We start from the raw sequence: 22,037 nt of genomic DNA on the forward strand, positions 1-22,037 counted from the left end.
TCAGGACAGATCAGGGTGAAATGGTAGGGCATATAACATACATCCGGTTCGCCAGATGACTTAAATGTGTTACCGTCCCCATGAATATTTGCACTCGTGGAACTATTAGTGAATGGACGGGATCTTCCTTGTTTTTTAAATATATATTTGCCGATTTTGTCTCCCAATAATATCTCAACCACTAAGCTTTTCTCTCTCTACCGTTGTGAATAGATTGTGAATTAAGAAACTTAGATATATTTTCCCATACAATCTTTGAATGAGCAGTTCTCATCCCACTAGAATTATTGTCTGTGATAGCATTGAACAAAAAACAATCAATGATTGGCTATTTTGTTTGTGTGGTAGTCTTTTCTTGATTTAGAACTGAGTGTACTTATATATATATCGATATCTATTGTTAGATTATGTAATTAGTGTTATATCCGAATGTCAACCGTGTGGAAAATTTCATGAAAGAACGTAAATTAAGAATCATATCCCCAAATTACACCCCAATTGGAAGATTACTTATATATGTATCAAACAAGCAAACACTTTCACCAAAAACTGTCACCACAATGTAAATATCCTAAGTCAAAGTACAGTTGACCATTTATTTGATCATAATTAAAGAGTTTTGTATGTGTTAAATATGGTCAAAGAGTTATTTTTAATGGTCAAAGGATTGACTATGGTCAAAGATACTTGACTCTAGTCAAGTAAACCTGACTTCGGTCAAGGAGACTTGGTTTAGTACCAAGAGGGTTAACTGCGGTTAACCAGAGAACCATAGAGCTGACTACGGTCAGAGAGTGTTGACTTCGGTCATCAAGACTTGGCATGCGCCAAGAGGGTTAACCCCGGTTAACCAAGATGCGCCAACTTCGGTTGGAGAGACTTGGCTATAATTAAGGCGCCTTGACCGTTGGTCAAAGCTCTTTAATTATAATCAAGAGTGTTGACTCCGGTCAACTAGAGAATATATATATTTATATATATTTGTTTAGATGTGCACATGTGTTCAGTGGGGACGCCCACCGTGACTAGGATTAGTCCACAGAGTGTTATTTGCATGCAAAGTGCTAACAATTAATGGGTACCATGGTGGTGCGCTTTAATTAATTGTTGCAGGTACTAGGAAGGATTATTTTTCCTAAGCGTAATGGGAGCCTGACAAGCATCTAGGATGCGGTTCGTGTGACCGAGAGCTTTGAAGACTCCAGAATGGCCCTTAGTGGCATGTAATAGGATTTAGTCTAGATTTTAGACAAGTGGCATGTTGCCAATTTGAATGGAGCTTGAAGCTCTTGTAAGAAAATGGATTATTCACGTTTGGTAATATGGAGATTTACGAGATAGCTCTACGCAAAAACTTCTGTAACAGATTTTCTTGGATGAATAAAGACCTTCGGGAGGGTCCAGCCCGACGATTTGTCCTGGGCCCTAGTGCATCTTCAGAGAGAGGGAGTGAGGGAGAGCTTTTGAGAGTATAAATCCCGTCGTTTAAGAGTGGTGATATTGAAGCCATAGTTGTCTTTCACCGGTCAGTCTGGTTATATTGGTATCAGAGCGTAGGCTCTTTGTCTTTCCAGGCAGAGACGATCTGAGCAAGAGAGATTGTTGCAGAAGAGTAACGTATGAAATACGAGCAATCCATCTCCTTCCATGGCGGGAGCGATCAAGGAACGGTGCTGCTGTTGAGCGTGCAGGCGAAACTCCAAGAGCAAAGGAAGACCCTGCGATGGAGCGGTGAAGGAAAATCGAGGGCTTAGACAAAAATTAATACAGACGCAGTCAATCGGATTGACAGAGTCAGATAATGCCATGAGGCGATGGCCGGCGATGGGGAGCTCCAGCGTTGGGTGATCTTCACGCTCAAGTCCTACGCCATATGACGAGCTAGCGACGAAAACCATCTCGCTGTGAGCAGATCATTATTGTGGCGGAAGGTGCTTCGGAGATCATCACGCACCGGCGTTTCGTATAACCACGAGCCAGCGACGTGCGACGACGACCAGTGCATAGCCAAGGTTTGGAACCTTAGGCTCTTGCTGACGTGGCCAGGTGTTCAGCCAGGTGTACACGTGGCGCTGACGTGGTAGGCTTAGCCGACAGATGACGTGGCAGCCAGCAGGTCCAGCTGACATGGCAACCACACGTGCAAGGTGACGTGGCAGCCAGGTGGCATGCACGTGCTGACGCTGACGTGGCAGATGAGCAGTGGGCCTGATGACGTGGCAGTCCATGCTGGCAGATAGCTCAGCAGATGACGTGGCACTGACACGTGGTAGGTGCTGATGTGGCAGGGTTGACAGAAAGCTGATGTGGCAGTTGCTGACGTGGCACCGATGTGGCAAACCAGTGGTTAAATTAACTCTGGTTAGTTAATTCTGGTCAGAGGTCTAGTTAACTTGACCCAACCAGACCAGTCTGGTCACTGTAACCAGACTGTGGCCAGTCTAGTTAATCCAGTTGCAGACTGACCAGACTAGAACCAGTCAGTCTGGTTAGAGTAACTAGCCAGTTACTCCATCTGGTTACTGTTCTTTAAAATAATTATTTAAAAAAAAAAAAAAAAAAACAGTTGCAGAGACTGTTTCTGCTAGTAATTTTTATCTGTTTGTCAGACTTTTACTGTCAGAAAAAGCAGCAGAAAAAAAAAAAAAAAAAAAACAGAGAAAGTAGATCTCTACTGTCAGAAAACAGCAGAAAAACAGAGGAATCAGAGATTTGCAGAAAAAAGAGTATGCATGCCTTTGAGCAGTAAAAAGAGGGAAAAACAGATGCCTTTTGAAGCCATCTGCAGCAGCCAGAAAAGGGCAATATAGTTGTTGAGGCTTTGGACAACTGTGTGGGTTTATGCCTTGAATTGATAGCCCAATTACTGGCATAGATTGTGAATGCAAAACACCTCTCGTTGAGGTACTTTTTCTGTTGGAAAAGCAAAGGTAGTGTACATCAGTTACCTACACGGTGTGAGAAATTTGCAGATCTCAGAATATGGATCAATCACCTATCCAGTGGGATTCACAAGATAGGGATGTACATCCAAGACAGAGAAATGTGCCGCAAACTCAACAAGAATTTGAACAGATGGTACGCACTCGTATACAAGAGCTGGAAAATCTCAAAAGGGATCCCAGGGCTTAGCATTTGTTTCCAGCAGAAGCTATGCCTAATCCAGTATATGACGTGCCAATGCCAGAGGCACACTCTCGTGTACAGCTTGAGAGAGAGAGATCTCATAGATCTCATAGGAGATGGTCCCATAGTAAAAAGAGATCGAGGCATCATCACCGATCTCCTAGTCCATCACCGTCTACCTCGAGTTCGACCTCTGTGTCTTCTTCTTTCTTATCAGATAAACCATCCAGGAAAAGAAGGAAACACGAGAAGTCTAGGAAGAGAAAGTCTTCCAAAGCGACCAAGGAATTTAAAGAGGGAGGAAAATCTGTCAAGTTTATGACCTACAATGGACAGTATGGTCATACAGACAAAGCATTGCAGTTTATCAGACAATTTGATGCTGCATTCGGTACATAAAAATTTTTAGAATCCTCCAAGTTAAGAATGGTCAGTTTACACTTGACAGCAACGGCTAGTGCATGGTGGAGTGCACTGACCACAGATGGGTCAGCCCCAAGGAAGTGGAAGGGCTTCAAGAAAGCCTTCTACCAGCAGTTTATGCCTAAACAGTTTAGAGACCATGTTCTTCAAGACTGGGACAGCTTGCACATGGATGCAGGAGATACAGTGGATGGGTACAACCAAAAGTTCTGGGATGCTTATTTGCAGGTTGCACCGTTCAAAAAGATCTCCAAAGGCACCCAAATGAGGAAGTACAGAGCAGGTCTCACTCCAAGAATTCAGGCAGTAGTGAATGCTTTGGGGGCAAAGAATATTCAAGATCTTATGCATTCAGCTTCAGTAGCGAGTCTTGTGCCGCTACAAGATCCATCTACAGTGCCATCCTTGCATGCAGGACGTGCTGTTTAAAAGAAAACTGATTTTCCAAAATCAGAAAAGAAAGAGTATCCCAAGGCTGAAAAGAAAGGATTTCAGCCTCAGAAGCCGAGGGGTACTCAGTTTTCAAAGACTTATAAGGGCAAATCTCTATTTACCCCTGAACAGATAGCGGAATTCCGTAGAGATGGGAAATGCTTCAGGTGCGGTAAAGAGGGGCATGTGGCTGCCCAGTGCCCAGAAAAGCCTTCACCATCGAAGGGAAAAGAGGCAGAGAAGCCACGAGGACCGCAAAAGCCAATGGCGGGGGGGAATTCCTGATATACTGGGTCATGCTTTGAACCCAGAAGAACGAGAATTGCTGCTATCATGGGGCAAAGTTAGAGACCAGCAAGCGCTAATTTTATTTGATCCAGGGGCTACTGATAATTTCATATCAGAGGATCTAGCCCTAAGGCTGGGAATAAAGATGGAAGAGTTAGGCAGGGCTTTGGATGCCGATCAAATGTTTTGTGGGAATCCTGTGCCAGTTACTCCCTTGATAGGGAAGCTCCGTCTTCATGTTCAAAGTTATGTGGATCAGGAAGATTTCTTCATTTCTCCACTGAAACATTATGATGTAGTTTTGGGGATGCCTTGGTTTCTCCGCAAGGCAGTGAAGTTGACTCTTCCTGAAAGAGCGCTGGAGTTTGTGCATAGGGGGAAAAATCAGCGTTTAATTGCCAGGAATAAAGGGGACACTATCGCCATTGTATCTGATGTTTCATGCGGTAAAGCAATAAAGTCTGCAATTTCTGCGTACATGGTTTTTGTAAAAGAAAAAGAGAATGATATGCATGCTGAAATGAATGATGCAGACAAAGATAAGTTTCAGTTTCTTGTAAACTTTAAAGATTGCTTTTCTGATGTTTTGCCAGGGGAGTTACCCCCAGAGAGACCAGAAGATCATCAGATAGAGTTAATGCCTGGTAGTGAGCCACCAAATAGACCCCCTTATAGAGTCAGTGCGACTCAGAGAGAGGAGATTATGGCTCAGGTACAGGACTTGCTGTCCAAAGGGTTGATTCAGCCCAGCTCGTCTCCTTTTTGTTCCCCTGTACTGTTAGTACAGAAGAAAGATGGTTCATTCTGTATGTGCGTCGATTATCGCGCACTGAACAAAATGACCATCAAGAATAGATTCCCTATTCTGCGTATTGATGATGTCCTGGACCAATTAAATGGAGCTTCAGTTTTCAGCAGGATAGACTTAAAGAGTGGCTATCACCAAGTGAGGATACAGCCTCAGGATGTGCACAAGACAGCATTCCGCACTACATTCGGGTTGTATGAATACTTAGTGATGCCTTTTGGGTTGACAAATGCTCCAGCCACATTCAATAGAATGATGGATCGCATTTTCCGGAAGTACAGGCATTTTACGGGTACTTTCTTTGATGATATCTTAGTTTTTTCTAAGACAGAGGAAGACCACAGAGAACATCTTGCTATAGTGTTTCAAGAGCTGAGAAATCATCAGCTCTATGCAAACAGCAAGAAAAGTGAGTTCTTCTTGGAAGAAATCCACTATCTGGGGCATATAATATCCAAGAATGGGATACAAATGGATCCAGTGAAGATCCGTGCCATTCAGGAATGGCCAGAGCTGAAAACTGTGCATGAAGTTCGAAGCTTCTTAGGCTTGTGTTCTTACTACAGAAGGTTTATCAGGCATTTTGCTGATATCGCAGCTCCATTACATGACCTCACTAAGAAAAATGCAGCCTTCACATGGGGATTATCACAGAAGAAAGCATTCAATACACTCAAGGAGAAGTTGACTACAGAGCCTATTCTGGTGGTCCCGGATCTTTATCAGTCTTTTGATGTGGATTGCGATGCTTGTGGAGAATGTGTTGGGGCTGCATTGCATCAAAATGGTCATGTAGTAGCCTATGAAAGCAGGTGACTTCGGGATGCGGAAAGATATTTAGGAATCTATGAGAAAGAGTTATTGGCTGTAATTCATGCCATCCATACATGGAAACACTATCTTTTGGGTGCCGATTTTACTGTCAAAACAGATCACCAAAGTCTGAGATACTTTTTGACTCAGACCAAACTTTCCGAGAAGCATATGAAATGGGCAAACATGCTGTCAATGTATCATTTTCAGATTGTCCATACTCCAGGAATTCGGAACAGAGTGGCAGAGGCCTTGTCCCGAAGACCCCAGGTCAATAATGTGACTATTGCTTATCATCAGGACCTGGAAGACATGAGGGAGCAATATGCTCATGATTCTGATTTTGGTGAAATTTTATAGCAAATGCGAGAGGGGCAATCCACCAGTCACTATTCCCTGAAAGATGGGTATTTAATGAAAGATGATTGCCTATGCATCACCCAGGAGATGAGGAAAAAGATTTTGGGGGAATGCCATGCACCTCCCTATGCTGGACATAGAGGAATTACAGCAACAACTCTAGCACTAGAGAGGTATTTCTTTTGGCCAGGAATGGGGAAAGATATACATCAGTTTGTTACTGAATGCCTTACGTGTCAGAAAATGAAATATGATAGACGGAAGGCACCTGGCCTACTTATGCCTCTTCCCGTGCCTCAGGTACCATGGGAAAATATTACAATGGACTTTATTTTTGATTTGCCGAGATCAAAGTCAGGGAATGATGGGATTTGGACTATCATAGATAGATTCAGCAAGCAAGCTCATTTCATTCCGGTTCGCAAAACCATAAAGGTAGATCATATGGCTAAGCTGTTCATGGCACAAATTTTTAAACATCATGGTATGCCTAAGTCCATTGTTAGTGATCGAGATCCCAGAATGACTAGTCTATTCTGGAGAGCTTTATTTGATAACATGGGGACGAATCTGAATTTTTCTTCTTCTTTCCATCCCCAGACAGATGGTCAAAGTGAAGTAGCAAATTCTACAATTTTGGATATGCTGAAATGCTACGTGGGTGACCAAAGTTCAGACTGGGAAAAGTACCTACGGTTAGTAGAGTTTGCTTACAATAATACAGTACATAGCTCTACAGGGAAAGCCCCTTTTGAGGTCATATATGGGAAGGTGATTTTGCCACCTATATTGAGGACCAAAGATGAAATATTTGCGGCTGATCAGTTTGTGAGAGACCTCCAGACAGCTTACAGCCAAGTCCGGACAGCAATCGAAAGGTCTCAAGAGAAACATAAAAGAGTTGCAGATAAGCATAGGAGACAGTTAGATCTCAAGGAAGGGGACTGGGTACTTTTGAGGTTTGAAAAAGCTAGGCTCCGCAAGTTTAAAGGCAAACAGAAAGTTTATGCAAAGTTATCTCCCAGATACTATGGCCCTTTCACGGTTACAGAAAGAATAAATGAGGTTGCATACAGATTAGCATTGCCAGAGCATTGGAGGATTCACAATGCATTCCATGTGAGTCTTCTAAAGAAATTTCAGGGATCAGAGCCTACAGAACCAGTATCAGAAGATCCATCAGAAGTGGATGAGCTGGAGGAAATTCTTCAGCCAGAGCAAATTGTGTACCATATTGTACGTAAAGGCCCTCAGGGTAAGCAGTTTTACAGGTATCTTGTAAAATTCAAGAATTATACACCATTAGATGCCAAGTGGATGGACGAAGACATGTTATCCGATCATCCACAGCTTTTGGATGTTTACAAGGAAGCTTTTCAGTTGAGGTCAACTGAATAGAAGCCGAGGGGATGTCACCACAATGTAAATATCCTAAGTCAAAGTACAGTTGACCATTTATTTGATCATAATTAAAGAGTTTTGTATGTGTTAAATATGGTCAAAGAGTTATTTTTAATGGTCAAAGGATTGACTATGGTCAAAGATACTTGACTCTAGTCAAGTAAACCTGACTTCGGTCAAGGAGACTTGGTTTAGTACCAAGAGGGTTAACTGCGGTTAACCAGAGAACCATAGAGCTGACTACGGTCAGAGAGTGTTGACTTCAGTCAACAAGACTTGACATACGCCAAGAGGGTTAACCCCGGTTAACCAAGATGCGCCAACTTCGGTTGGAGAGACTTGGCTATAATTAAGGCGCCTTGACCGTTGGTCAAAGCTCTTTAATTATAATCAAGAGTGTTGACTCCGGTCAACTAGAGAATATATATATTTATATATATTTGTTTAGATGTGCACGTGTGTTCAGTGGGGACGCCCACCGTGACTAGGATTAGTCCACAGAGTGTTATTTGCATGCAAAGTGCTAACAATCAATGGGTACCATGGTGGTGCGCTTTAATTAATTGTTGCAGGTACTAGGAAGGATTATTTTTCCTAAGCGTAATGGGAGCCTGACAAGCATCTAGGAGGCGGTTCGTGTGACCGAGAGCTTTGAAGACTCCAGAATGGCCCTTAGTGGCAAGATTTTAGACAAGTGGCATGTTGCCAATTTGAATGGAGCTTGAAGCTCTTGTAAGAAAATGGATTATTCACGTTTGGTAATATGGAGATTTACGAGATAGCTCTACGCAAAAACTTCTGTAACAGATTTTCTTGGATGAATAAAGACCTTCGGGGGGGTCCAGCCCGACGATTTGTCCTGGGCCCTAGTGCATCTTCAGAGAGAGGGAGTGAGGGAGAGCTTTTGAGAGTATAAATCCCGTCGTTTAAGAGTGGTGATATTGAAGCCATAGCTGTCTTTCACCGGTCAGTCTGGTTATAAAAACACTCCGTCACTTTTGTCAATAATAGGTGGAAAACTCGATAAATATTTGAATAAAGTCTAAACCCACTAAAAATGTTGTTCATGTGCTGCTAATGTATGCTCACACATGCACATTATCTGGTTATCTTGTTGGTTTTGGGATCACTCAGTGAAACATAAAAATGGATCAAACATGCAACCAGTCTTTCACACATTATCTGGTTATCTTGTGTATTGATCAAACAAGCAAGCACTTTCATCAAAAACACTCCGTCACTTTTGTCAATAATAGGTGGAAAACTCGATAAATATTTGAATAAAGTCTAAACCCACTAAAAATGTTGTTCATGTGCTGCTAATGTATGCTCACACATGCACATTATCTGGTTATCTTGTTGGTTTTGGGATCAAGGTGGAAAACTCCATAAATATTTGAATAAAGTCTAAACCCACTAAAAATGTTGTTCATGTGCTGCTAATGTATGCTCACACATGCACATTATCTGGTTATCTTGTTGGTTTTGGGATCACTCAGTGAAACATAAAAATGGATCAAACATGCAACCGTCTTTCACACATTATCTGGTTATCTTGTGTATTGGGATGCTTTCCATTTATTTATGCACAGGAAAAACAAAACCTATGATAAAAGTCTTAAGATTTATTGATTGTACTTCTGAAATTTGATGAGATTTTGTGATTCGCAGATTCTCTCTCCGCTCTGGGCTTTCACAGTCATTGTTGACAAAGAGATGAATCGTTACATGCATCACGATATCCCGGCCTCGCTCCTCCAACCCTCTACTCTCCGTCTGCTCCACCTCAATGGATTCCACGACAAGCTGTTGCCATGCTGGATCCAGCACCTGAGCTCCTTGGCACGGCTGGACCTCTCGGAGTGCACAGGCCTCAGAGAACTCCCCAAAGAGCTCGGGCAGCTGGGCTCCTTGACAGAGCTGGGCCTCTCCGGGTGCACGGGCCTCGCAGAACTCCCTAAAGAACTCGGGCAGCTGGGCTCCTTGACATGGCTGGGCCTCCCCGGGTGCACGGGCCTCGCAGAACTCCCTAAAGAGCTCGGGCAGCTGGGCTCCTTGACAAGGCTGGGCCTCTCCGGGTGCACGGGCCTCGCAGAACTCCCTAAAGAGCTCGGGCAGCTGGGCTCCTTGACATGGCTGGGCCTCTCCGGGTGCACGGGCCTCGCAGAACTCCCTAAAGAGCTCGGGCAGCTGGGCTCCTTGACAGGGCTGGACCTCTCCGGGTGCACGGGCCTCGCAGAACTCCCTAAAGAGCTCGGGCAGCTGGGCTCCTTGACAGGGCTGGACCTCTCCGGGTGCATGGGCCTCGCAGAACTCCCCAAAGAGCTCGGGCAGCTGGGCTCCTTGACAGGGCTGGACCTCTCTGGGTGCACGGGCCTCGCAGAACTCCCTAAAGAGCTCGGGCAGCTGGGCTCCTTGACAGGGCTGGGCCTCTCCGGGTGCACGGGCCTCGCAGAACTCCCTAAAGAGCTCGGGCAGCTGGGCTCCTTGACAGGGCTGGACCTCCCGGGGTGCACGGCCCTCGCAGAACTCCCCAAAGAGCTCAGGCAGTTGGGCTCCTTGACAGGGCTGGACATCTCCGGGTGCACGGGCCTCGCAGAACTCCCCAAAGAGCTCGGGCAGTTGGGCTCCTTGACATGGCTGGACCTCTCCGGGTGCACGGGCCTCGCAGAACTCCCCAAAGAGCTCGGGCAGCTGGGCTCCTTGACATGGTTGGGCCTCTCTGGGTGCACGGGCCTCGCAGAACTCCCCAAAGAGCTCGGGCAGCTGGGCTCCTTGACATGGCTGGACCTCGCCGGGTGCACGGGCCTCGCAGAACTCCCTAAAGAGCTCGGGCAGCTGGGCTCCTTGACATGGCTGGGCCTCGTCGGGTGCACGGGCCTCGCAGAACTCCCTAAAGAGCTCGGGCAGCTGGGCTCCTTGACATGGCTGGACCTCGCCGGGTGCACGGGCCTCGCAGAACTCCCTGAACAGCTCGGGCAGCTGGGCTCCTTGACATGGCTGGTGCACGGGCCTCGCAGAACTCCCTAAAGAGCTCGGGCTGCGGGCAGCTGGGCTCCTTGACAGGGCTGGACCTCTCCTCGTGCACGGACTCCCTAGTGCCCCCCTTTAGTGCGTTCCCTTTCCTGCGAGCTCTGGCTACGTTTCCTACCTCGCCTCACATCCCCGACTAGCTCTCCCTCTCTACATCTAGCCTAGCCTCAGCACCAGCACCCCCACCCTCAGCACCTCGCCTAGCTTCAGCGCCACTCTAGAGAGCCGCCAAAGATCGAGCAGAAGAAGACGGACAGAAATCGCAACTTCTGTCCCCTCTCGGACCTGTCTTCAGGTCCTTGCCTTGAGCCGGCCTGCTGCAAGGGCTGCTCTGAGCAGTCGCATCAATACCCGAGCAGTAGCGCCGACTATATAGCTCCTGGAAGCAGCTCACTACGTCTTGCCTGGCTCCCGCCTAGTGCGAGCTGTAAGGGGCTGCTCCACCCGCAATCTAAGAAATGACCCCTTGCCTGGAAACTCTGCTCCAGCCTGAAGAACCTGCTTGAAATCAGCCCCTAGGCTTTTCTCAACCGACCTCCACTCCCAGAAAAGGAGCAACGAAATTTGTTTGCTGCTACTGCATTTTGGGAAGTTTTCTGATCGGCAATACAATGTGATTCTAGCTCAAATACAGCTCATGGCAAGTGCATGATAACTTGCAAGCCCAAAACAGAAATGCAGACTGATTTTGATTTTCTCCAACTTCGATCGATCGAACAACCAATCTGGTTTCGTCCGTCGTCGATAATCAATCTGATTTCGTCCGTCGTCGATCGATCAAACAATCAATCTGCTTTCGTCCGTCGTCACCTCTCTCTTGTAGCTAACTAAACAATTAATCTGGTGTGAGTGTCTGTCGTCTCTCCATCAATCAAACAATCAATCTGGTGTCGTCCGTCGTCACCTCTCTCTTGTAGCTAACAATCCGGTGTTGTCCGTCGTCACCTCCCACCCGTTCCACTCTAGTATCTCCCCATCCCCCTCCACCATGTCCGCGTCGATGCCTCCCTCTATGACCTTTTCTCTATGGCCAGCATGGACAACTCTCATGACAGGAAACTACAGGAGAACTTTTAGAAGAAGTTAGGGGACAACAAGGAGATGAAAATACAGAGATAGTGGAAAATACAATTGGGATGCCAGCATGCCTTAATTGTACATGATCTGGAAGCTAAGGTTATCAAACTTCAAGTAGACACGTACCCAAATTAGAAATGGCCCCCCTCCCCCAAGGGTGTTTTCATTTCTTGATAAAAATTAGAATGCAAGGCTTGCAGCGTGAATATGTTTTACAACTTCATCTTCATAAAAGTAAAATACAAAAACGTGAAGAGATCTAGCTCCCTAGAATTTGGCAACTCTCACTTATAACCATTCCAACTACTTCTCTAGTTACATGCCATGGTATGGCAAACTTTTGGAGCTCTCTAAGGTCAAGGTCACATGGACACCTTATGGCTAGTTGCTAGCTCCATAAAAGTGAGAATAAACTAGTCCTAAGAATGTGTTACAATTAATTAAATGCACATAGCCATGGCACCCATTAATCGTTAGCTCTTGCATGCCCGTATTCAAATAAAAGGTTAACTTTATTATTTGCTTAGGATATTTATAACTTGGTGACATCCCCTCAGCTTCTAATCAGTTGACCTCAATTGAAAAGCCTTCTAAAGATCTAAAACTATCCATATGACATAATGGCTTCATCCACTTGGCATTTAATCTTGAACTTGACAAGGTACCTATAAGTCACCTTGTCATGGGGTCCTTTGGGTATGGTTGCACAATCTGTGTATTGTATGGTACACAATCTGTTCTAGTTAGAGGATGCCCTCCAACTCATCCACCTGTGGTGGCTCTTCCAAGGTAGGTTTTGTAGGCTTCGAGCCTTGCTATCTTTTTGTAAGACTCTCTTGAAAGGCACTGTGAATCTTCCATTGCTATGGAAACTTTTTCTTTGCCCTTTAATTTGTGAAGCCTAGTTTTTTGAAACTTCAGAAGTACCCAATCTCCTTCTTTGAGGTCAAGTTGTCTTTTGTTCTTATTTGTAGTCCTCTTATGTTTTTAGCACTACCTTCCAGGCAGAGTTATCAGAACACTTTTCTTAAAAAAGTGTCCCACACCATTTTTTACCACGTGGTGTCCTTCTATTTTGGTTATTTCTCTCTCACTCACACTCACTCACACACACTTTCTTTTCTTAAGAACTCTCTCTCTCTCTCTCTCTCTCTCTCACGGAGTTTGCAAATCATTCGAACTTTCCTATACACGGGCTTTGATCACAGGTGTTGCAAATTAATCATTCATTCATCTTGACAATTGTTTTTCTTTGACAGAACCAATTGAAGGCAGTGCTCACGAGTACTTGTACTCACTTGTTCTTAGGACCTTTCACTTGTTGTTCGCACTTGGTTGAATGTTGTTTCAAATTCCCTTACATACTGATCAGCTACACATATATCATCTTTTATTTTCAGGATTGTTGGTAAAACAACCTTTCCATATATGACCTCAAATGAAGCTTTTTCTTGTGAAACTATGAACTATATTATTGTAGGCAAATTCCACTAATGGGAAGTACTTTTTCCAATTTGATTTTTAATCAGCCACATAGCATCTCAAAAGGTCTAATATGGTTGAGTTTGCTACTTCACTTTGACCATCTGTTTGAGGGTTGAAAGCAGAAGAGAAGTTCAGCTTCATACCCATGTTGTCAAACAAAGCTCACCAAAATAGGCTAGTCATTCCAGGGCCATCTAAAAGCTGTGTTTTTTTTGTTCAAATCATGAAGTGGAGCCATAATATTAGCAAAATGTCTAATAAATCTCCTATAGTAGGAACAAAGTCCCAAGAAATTGCGTACTTCATATGTGGACCTCAATTTAGGCCATTCTTGAATAGCTTGGATTTTATCAGGGTCCATTCAAATTCCATCCTTAGAAATAATATGGCCAAGGCAATGGATCTCTTTTAAGAAGAATTCACTTTGCTTACTGTTTGCATAAAGCTGATGATTACGTAGTTCTTGGAAGACAATGTCAAGATGCTTTTTGTGTTCTTCTTCAGACCTCGAAAAGACTATTATTGCATCAAACAGGGTACTTGTAAAATGCGAGTAAGGTCTGCTTATGTGATCCATTATTTTGTTGAAAGTGGCAGGGCAATTTGTCAAACCAAAAGGCATCACTAAATACTTATACAGTGCGAAGGTAGTTCTGAATGCAGTCTTATGGATGTCCTGCAATTGTATGTGAACCTGGTGATACTTGCTCTTGAGATCTATCCCGCTGAATGCGGAATCTATTCTTGATGGTTATCAGAGCGCAATAATCTATTCACATCCGAAAAGAACCATCCTTCTTCTATATTAGAAGTTCAAAGGAGTAAAAAGAAGAGGACCTGGGCTGATAGAAAACAAAGTTCTAGACTTGAGTCATACTCTCCTCTTCCTATGTTGCACTTACACCGATAGGGTGGGTAATTAAGGGACCACTCTCTGGCATAAGTTCTACCTGATGATCCTCTAGTCTCTCAGAGGGTAACTCCCTTAGCAAGGCTTCTAAAAACAATCTTTAAAGTTTTAAAGGTACTGAAATTTCTCTCTATTAGAGGCACATCATGCATACTCAATTCTTATCTTTAATGAAAACCATGTACATAGAAATTGTAGACTTTATTACTTTGCCAATGAAAGTATATGATACAACAGGGATGGTCTCCCCTCTGTTCTTAGCAACAATCCATTGGGCTTTACCCTTATGTACAAACTCTACAACTCTCTGTGATATAGACAGCTTTATAGCCTTGTGATGGAACCAAGGCATTCTAAGGACTATATCATGATGTTTGAGTGGTGAAATATAAAAGTCCACTTCAAAAGGATATCAGTAGGCCTTAACAATCCAAATTGGGATCTTCACACATTCCCTGCACATGATTATTGCAACTTGTAGATTTTGCTCGAAAGGATTACGACATGCCTTCATGTTGTATGCCCACACCCGTGTGATGAGCTTGTATTTTGCTCTCTTATGAACTCTCCTGCCAGAAGCCAAGATCAGATTGTGGTTGGGGCTAGTTATGATAGTGATAAGGTTGGAAAATTCAAGAGCTATGCTTGGAAGGATTACGACATGCCTTCATGTTGTATGCCCATGCCCGTGTGATGAGCTTGTCTTTTGCTCTCTTATGAACTCTCTTGCCAGAAGCCAAGATTAGATTGTGGTTGGGGCTAGTTATGATGGTGACAAGGTTGGAAAATTCGAGAGCTATGCCTGGATCTTGGTGTAGATAGGTCCTCTCAAACCACACACCTATGAGTCTAACGATGGAGGTAATGAAGCCATCTAATGTAGGAGAATTTGTTGTTTGCAAGTGATGGAGGGCATGCAATAAGGGTGATTCTAAGAACTTGGATCATGCTTGTGTACAGATGAACTAATCGATGCTATCCTTCCTATAATCAAGCAAATCAGCATCTCAAGACATGTTCTCCCCCACTTAGGGCCTTATGTCATGGATGGGGAAAAGGTGGGAAATAGCTATTTCTGTTATGTTGTGCAAATGCACCATGGGAAATAGAGGAGAAATTCGTGGGAAATAGGGTGGGACCATGGAAAATAGCACTCCATGCTCTAGACCTCAGGGTACTATTTCCCACACCCTTAACAACCATTGATGTGACATTTCCTTTATAGCCTGGCTCATTTTCCCTTAGATCGTTATATCATGCACCAAGGGAAAAACATCCAAAATATGCTCTTCCATGGGAAAAACATCCAAAATAGCGATCCTTATTTTGTCCCTTTTTTCCTTCCATGACATACGCCCCTTGGTCTTGAATCCTGTCACCCCCTTACGCACAGACTTTGTCCTTTGTAGGCAATAGGACTTGGACCATCAGTACCAAAGTAAGCATTGGACCCTTGCTCTCATGCCAATGCAATTTGCATGTTCATTTACATCGTGCACAGAATGATTCACCTCAAATAATTTGATTTGAATTTGTTAAACTTTGACTGAAAGGGAGAAGTGAAACATAGATAACATAGAACGTTGCAATAGGGTCCAGCCCCCCAAGGTGTTTTCATTTCTTGATAAAAATTAGAATACAAGGCTTGCAGCGTGAAGCTACGTTATAGCTTATCCTCATAAAAATGAAATACACAAAAGTGGAGAGATCTAGCTCCCCATAATTTGGCAACTGCTATTTGTACCATTCTAGCTACTTTCTAGCTACAAGCCATGGTATGGCAAGCTTCTGGAACTGTCTAAGGTCATGGTCACATGGACATCTTATGGCTACTTGCTAGCTCCATAATAATGGGAGAATAAACCACTCTTAAGAACCCATTACAATTAATTAAATGCACATAACCATGGCACCCATTAATCGTTAGCTCTTGCATGCAAAATCAAATCCTTCGCTATTCCTAGTCACTGTGGGTGTCCCCACCCTGCAAAAATAATGCACACACATGAATTCTTTGGTTGACCAAGATCAACCCTCTTTGACCACGATTAAGGACTTTGATCAACAGCCAAAATACCTTAATCATAATCTAATCCTTCTGACTAGAGTCAGAATGCTTTGGTTGACTAAAGTCAATCCTTCTTGGCCGAACCCAAGTCTCTTGACAAAATATAAGAACTCTTTGACCGTAGGTCAATTGTAGTATTTGCTTAGGATATTTACAACTTGGTGACACCCAAGCCAAGCTCTGATGTTGTTGTGATCAGCCCTGGATCCCAACTAGGCCCCGCCCTAGCTACTGAGACAAGTGCGAGCGCACTGCCCCTAGGGCCCCTCAGGAGCTGTTGGATCTATCCAGGACCCTTACCTCTATTGCAACTTCTCCAGCACACCCCCGATACCTGCAAGACTTGCAAAACAAAGCCGCCTCTCACAAATCCTCAAGCACACCCCTGAACCAGTAAGACTTGCAAAAACCAATCCAAATACTCACATTTTCTTGCAACTGCGCCAGTCTGTCCAACTGCACCCAAATTCATTTGGGATGACGGCTAAGAAATGGGTTGCTAGGGTACTAGATAGAGGGTAGATGGATTGATTGGAGAGAGTTGAGAATAGATACGAGGCTGTCACAATCAAGATCCCACCAAGAAACCATCAAGATCCAAGTCCAGTGAACATAGAATTGTTCATAATATTGGGTTCACTATGCCGACATGAAGGTGCATAGAAGACACCTAGGGGAAGCAAGCCCTATAAATTGCTAAGACAGCTTATTTGGTAGGAGCACCACCTAAAAATACCTCTGATATTCTTGCTTATCTCAAAAAAATATACATGGTTTTAATTGAGAAGATAGACAGCCTATAGGCCATCAATGTGGCATTATTGGCTGAGAAAGCACATGTGGATAAAACATTGACTGAAATCAAGAAACAAAGAGGATGCATACAAGATTAATGGTGGAAGGAGAAAGGCAACAAGGATGAATGGAAGAAAGAGAAGGCAACATGGGAATCTGTAAAGATCCACCTCAATATAAGATGCAAGCCATGGGGACAAAACTACAACAATTAAGAGATCTCAATGATCCTTCCCCAGCCTTTGTGTCACATGTATATGATATCACGGTCCCGTCTCCAACACTTGGCATTGACCACTCTTATATGTCTTTCAATAGTCGATGACCATGTTAGTCCCAAGATGAGACGACCAGCCCCCATAGTGTCCATATACACTTCACCACGCCCTTGATGCGGTTTATAAAAGCCACTTGTCCCGTAAGCTACCAACCTTCCTTGGAGATGATGTAGACCTTGCCCATGCTTTAAACACTTGGTATCAATGGTTCATGTTGCCACAGCCAGATCTTTCCCCACAACTCGATCTATAGCACGTCCCCAAGTTGGGAAGATGCCCCATAATCCATGGTTTGATTTTGTTGATTTTATTCTTCATGCTTGATTACTTGGCTCAATGGTTAGCAGCCTTGTCTTACCCTTCTATATAGTAACCTATTTATTGCTTGTACAATTCTCTACCCTTATATTGTTCTTATACTTCTATGATAATGTATTATTGCATGTCCTCTTGACTATAAATGCTTGGCTTGAGTGTGCGTTTGCTTAACTTGCTCTATTTGCACATTGCCAAGGAATAAGCACAAAAAGATATCAACAAATGTGTCAAGGAGTTGCTTCAGTTTTTTCCTCGAAGCTATGGACTGAGTTTGGTGTCGACACGGATCATGCATGGATCATTCTTTGTGTCGAGGTTCATGTCCATCAAAGCATCTTCTATCACTCGTTTTGAGTGCTACAATTCCATTTCAAAACCTTGTTTGGCCTGACAAAGCTATAGGATATCTCCCAGAGTATCATCAGCTGCTTCAAGTAAAGGGTTTGGATCATCTTCAATCGGCAGATCATCGTGTGGCAGTCTTTCCTAAAGGAAATGGTACTTGTCAAGGATGGAGACTACATCCACCTTAAAGAGAGTCACGATATCAGGTTTGTTTCGAAGGAATTCCTCCTCTTCTTTGTCATCAAGTCCTTCCGTCATCTTTACTCCAGCTACCTGTGGCGGACGTGTGTATAGATTGGCCTCCGGGATTTCATGGATAACTTCACGTTCTTCTTGCCCTGTTATATTGTGATCCGGTCATAATGCCAATTTTGCTTTATGCCTGGTTGCCACAACCATGGTCTGCTAAGCACTATTGGGTAGGCAATGCTAATATCTTCGATATGAAGGATGACTATGGCAACCACAAAGGTTAGGTTTGCCACTATGACTGAACACTACAAATGAGGCCCATTGGCCATTCATTTACTATCCTTACTGCAAACGGTGTTGGGTCGCATTCGGAAAATCCCATTCATCATCATATATCATCGAATATAATATTGACCCCTAAACCACCATCGAGTAGTGCGTCTGGAATTGGTTCTCCCTTCAGTGTCATTGTGATCTCTGCCACATTCTCATCGTAAATTGGTGAGGTTGTGACCTCTGCAGTTTGGTTTGGGCAGCGCAGACCATTAGACTGGTTCTAGGAAGTCTTGCAACACATACTAGAAGAACTGGTACAGTTAGCAAGGTCAAACATTGAATTGTTGACAAAGCTGTTGGCGGAAGGTTGGCACTAGATTCAATAGCTGCTTCACAAACATATTGATTTGCAGGTCCTTTAACTTGGTCCAAATGTTGAATTCAGCTTCAAATGACATTTGCTCACCCTTATTTGGGATTTCTGTCACACTCTGGGGCTCAACTCAACCCGATCTAGGGAAGTTCACACTTTACTTCCGAAATCGTTTCCACTAGAACTTTCACACTAGGCATTGGACTAACTGGAGGCTACAAGTCCTCCACCCACTCCATAACTGTGTCCCCAACATCTGCTTGCTCTTGCCAATTGATTGGCTCCTTGATCTCCTTGTCTAGTCGACCAGACGACAACGTGGGATCCGACAAAATATTCATCACCCTCGTCACCACAATGGCGGTGGTTCTAGTGTCAACGGTTGGAGCTACTGGATCATCGAGCTCAACGATTTGCACATTGAGAATCTGAGGTGTCGCAGGCATAGCCACAAGAATATGGGCATGCAATGAGGCTCTTTTTACTTTGATGTTTCTTGAACAGCTCGCTCTCACTCTTCCAATGACCAAGCACATCACAATAGTAACAAATGATCTAGCTTGGAGGACCATGGGGCAGTCTTTGGTGAGGGCAATAGGGTCTGGTATCAACAGAGCGGCTATATAGCCATTGCCGTTGTGGTTGAACTAGGGCTACTACCATGGTCTAAACAGGAATTGCTTTGGGTAGAGGTTGTGATCTTCTGAAATTGTACCTAAGTTATCAATGGTGTGAGTTGCCATCTAGCATATGACACACTATAACTGGTTGAGGCCACATTTGTCGGCTACATGGCCATTGTTGCGGCATTTATGACTTATAATTCACATCAAAATGTCCTAAATTTAACTTAAAATAGTAGATGTAACATGATGGAATGTGATATAACTTTTGTATGGAAGATGATATAAAAATAGATGCATGTCCCCTTAAGTCTCATGTCCTTTGGGTCTAAAAGTATCTTCCCTCCTACTCCTACTGGGCTTTTCATGTGTCATGGGTTGCTCTCACAAGGTGCTTGTGAAGCTCTTGGGCTAACTCTTTAATCGGATCTTGGAGAGCACTCTTCTTTAGCTAGAGCTTGGTGTTGCACAACTGTATTCAACTTTCTAGAGCTTGGCCTTCTACTCTTTATGTAGAAACACTTGGGGAGGCACCCAATGTGCTACTATGTGCTGCAAGGTATTGGCTCCTCAAGCTCCCTCTTGGTTGAGCATCTTCCACACCTCTCGTATTTGATTGTGGTTGAGGGATTTTGGATTGAAGTAGGATATTGGATTTTGGATTCAAGGTCCTTATCAACTTGTAGGTCTTGTTAATTACAGTAGTAGTATATTTCTTCCAAGAAGGCTTCCAATGAGGAAAAGTTCGAAGAATTACCTCTTTGTATGTAATAAAAGCTTTTAAGCCTTCTATTTCACACTTGGATTTCTCGGTCAATTCTCTTATAAGAGCCCATTTTGGAGACATTTCCTTGCTCGGAATTGAAGTTAAGAGACTATAAGGTTCTTTAGATTCCCATGTTGTGTCATGAGAATATTGTTGCCACTGCATTACTGGTTTCTCATCCTTTAAAAAAAGCAAAAGTAGTGTAGATTGCTATGACCTGTCAGGGCATCACCACCTATTTGAATGAAAGAGGTAGAATAAAGCTCTTCTAATCATACATTCTTTTGACCTTGGAGCATACTATACCTTCCTTACGGCCACCAACTTGCCTCCCACATCTTCTTATCAAGTCCATGTCCTTTTGTTTTAGCTCTCTTGAGATTGTGCTAAAAACATGATTGATATCCTCATGTGTATGCCCGACCAACAAAAATCCATCTTCAATATCATTGAAGATTTGATGAGAGATTATCATTGAGCAAAATGCAATCAAATGTGGTATACATTTACTTCACCTCTATGTTGAATTTGACAAGCTCTTAGTTACTCAATTTAAGTCATGTCTAAGAATTGCACGTAATACTTTCCATAATTTAATTATCAAACAATTAAAAAGGTGTAAAGGCGGCTTGCACAGTGTTGTAATTGAACTCCATTTTCCTTATCAGTTTTCAAGTAATAATAGGTGATATTTGTATGGAGGTGACTATGTAATGTTGCAAATACATGCAATTTTAGAGTTTACTAGGTGAACATTGAGTGAATTGACCATTTTGAAACAAAGTCCAAACAAAGTGAGAAAGTCCAAAATCGGTGAATAGTGTATAAGTAGTCTTTTGTGAACCAATTTGCTATGTTTCTATAACTAAGGGCAGGAGGTAGAATTGCTTTGAATAGTTGTGGTGTTTGAAGACCTTATCACAGAATTGAATCATCTTTTGGGATGATTAAATCAAGACATGAAGTTGTCACTTTACGATTGAGAGGAGGAGGACTCACAACGCACTTGCCAACTCAGGTCATTCCTAAGTCATCGTCTCTTGTCAATAAAAATTGACCAAGGACGCAATAAGAGAAATTGTAGAGTTTATTTTCCAATCTTAAGCATTTCCAAAAATATGCATTTCCCATTAGACTTGTCTATAGGGTGCATTATTTTCTACTCCTATTCATGAAAGTGATAAAGAGTATATCCATTGGGTTAGAAGACATGATGCACTCATGGATGCTTTCCAACAATGTGAGAGCAAAAAAGATATACACTTGGCTGCATGATGGCAGTGATCAATGAAAGAGGTAAAAACAAAGTGTAGGCCTATGCCATAGTGAAGTTTCATTTGGCATGGGGCTCAAAGCTCAAGATGAGCTAAGAAATTATCATGAAAACAAGATATGGCCCAAAAAAAAAATCCACAATTGATACAAACCCAAGAATATGGATATCTACTTGACCTATTTTTCAAATATGGACCATCTAAAGCAAGCATTTTAATTAAAGCACAATTGCCTATACATCCAGTAGTGTTAGATTTGTAGGATCTCTTCTTTGTACTACAGGGAGTGAGGGATAATTTGTGGGTGTGCTTGCCCAAGGATAGTGGTAGACTCTTACTATAAAATATAGAGCTCGTTGGGGGTTGTGCTAGGGCATTTAGTCAGGACAAGTAATAATTAGGGAGTGAGTAAAGGGCTAGAATAGGGCCTAGTTTATGGTTTGGTTAGGATCTAGTAAAAGCAATTTAGGGCTGGCTATTGCCAAAAGGTTGGGCCTAGTTAGCCCATCCAACAACCCAACTTAAGAGTTGGGTCAGTTGACTTGGCTGGGGTTGAGTCAATCAACTTGACTA

At 43.2% G+C, this 22,037-nt stretch overlaps 1 pseudogene across 1 annotated transcript in view; it reads left to right on the forward strand.

Annotated features, from left to right (window-relative positions):
- Positions 1-11,386, forward strand: part of LOC147882023 (uncharacterized) — a 45,023-nt pseudogene extending 33,637 nt beyond the window's left edge. Inside the window, exon 5 of the transcript XR_015543939.1 lies at positions 9,323-11,386. The product of XR_015543939.1 is annotated as an uncharacterized LOC147882023 (transcript). The remainder of the gene's footprint in view (positions 1-9,322) is intronic.
- Positions 11,387-22,037: the final 10,651 nt, after the last annotated feature.

The sequence above is a fragment of the Dipteris shenzhenensis genome, chromosome 30, assembly GCF_047967505.1.
Source record: "Dipteris shenzhenensis isolate YYH24624 ecotype China chromosome 30, Dip_SZ_1.0, whole genome shotgun sequence".
NCBI lineage: Eukaryota > Viridiplantae > Streptophyta > Polypodiopsida > Gleicheniales > Dipteridaceae > Dipteris > Dipteris shenzhenensis.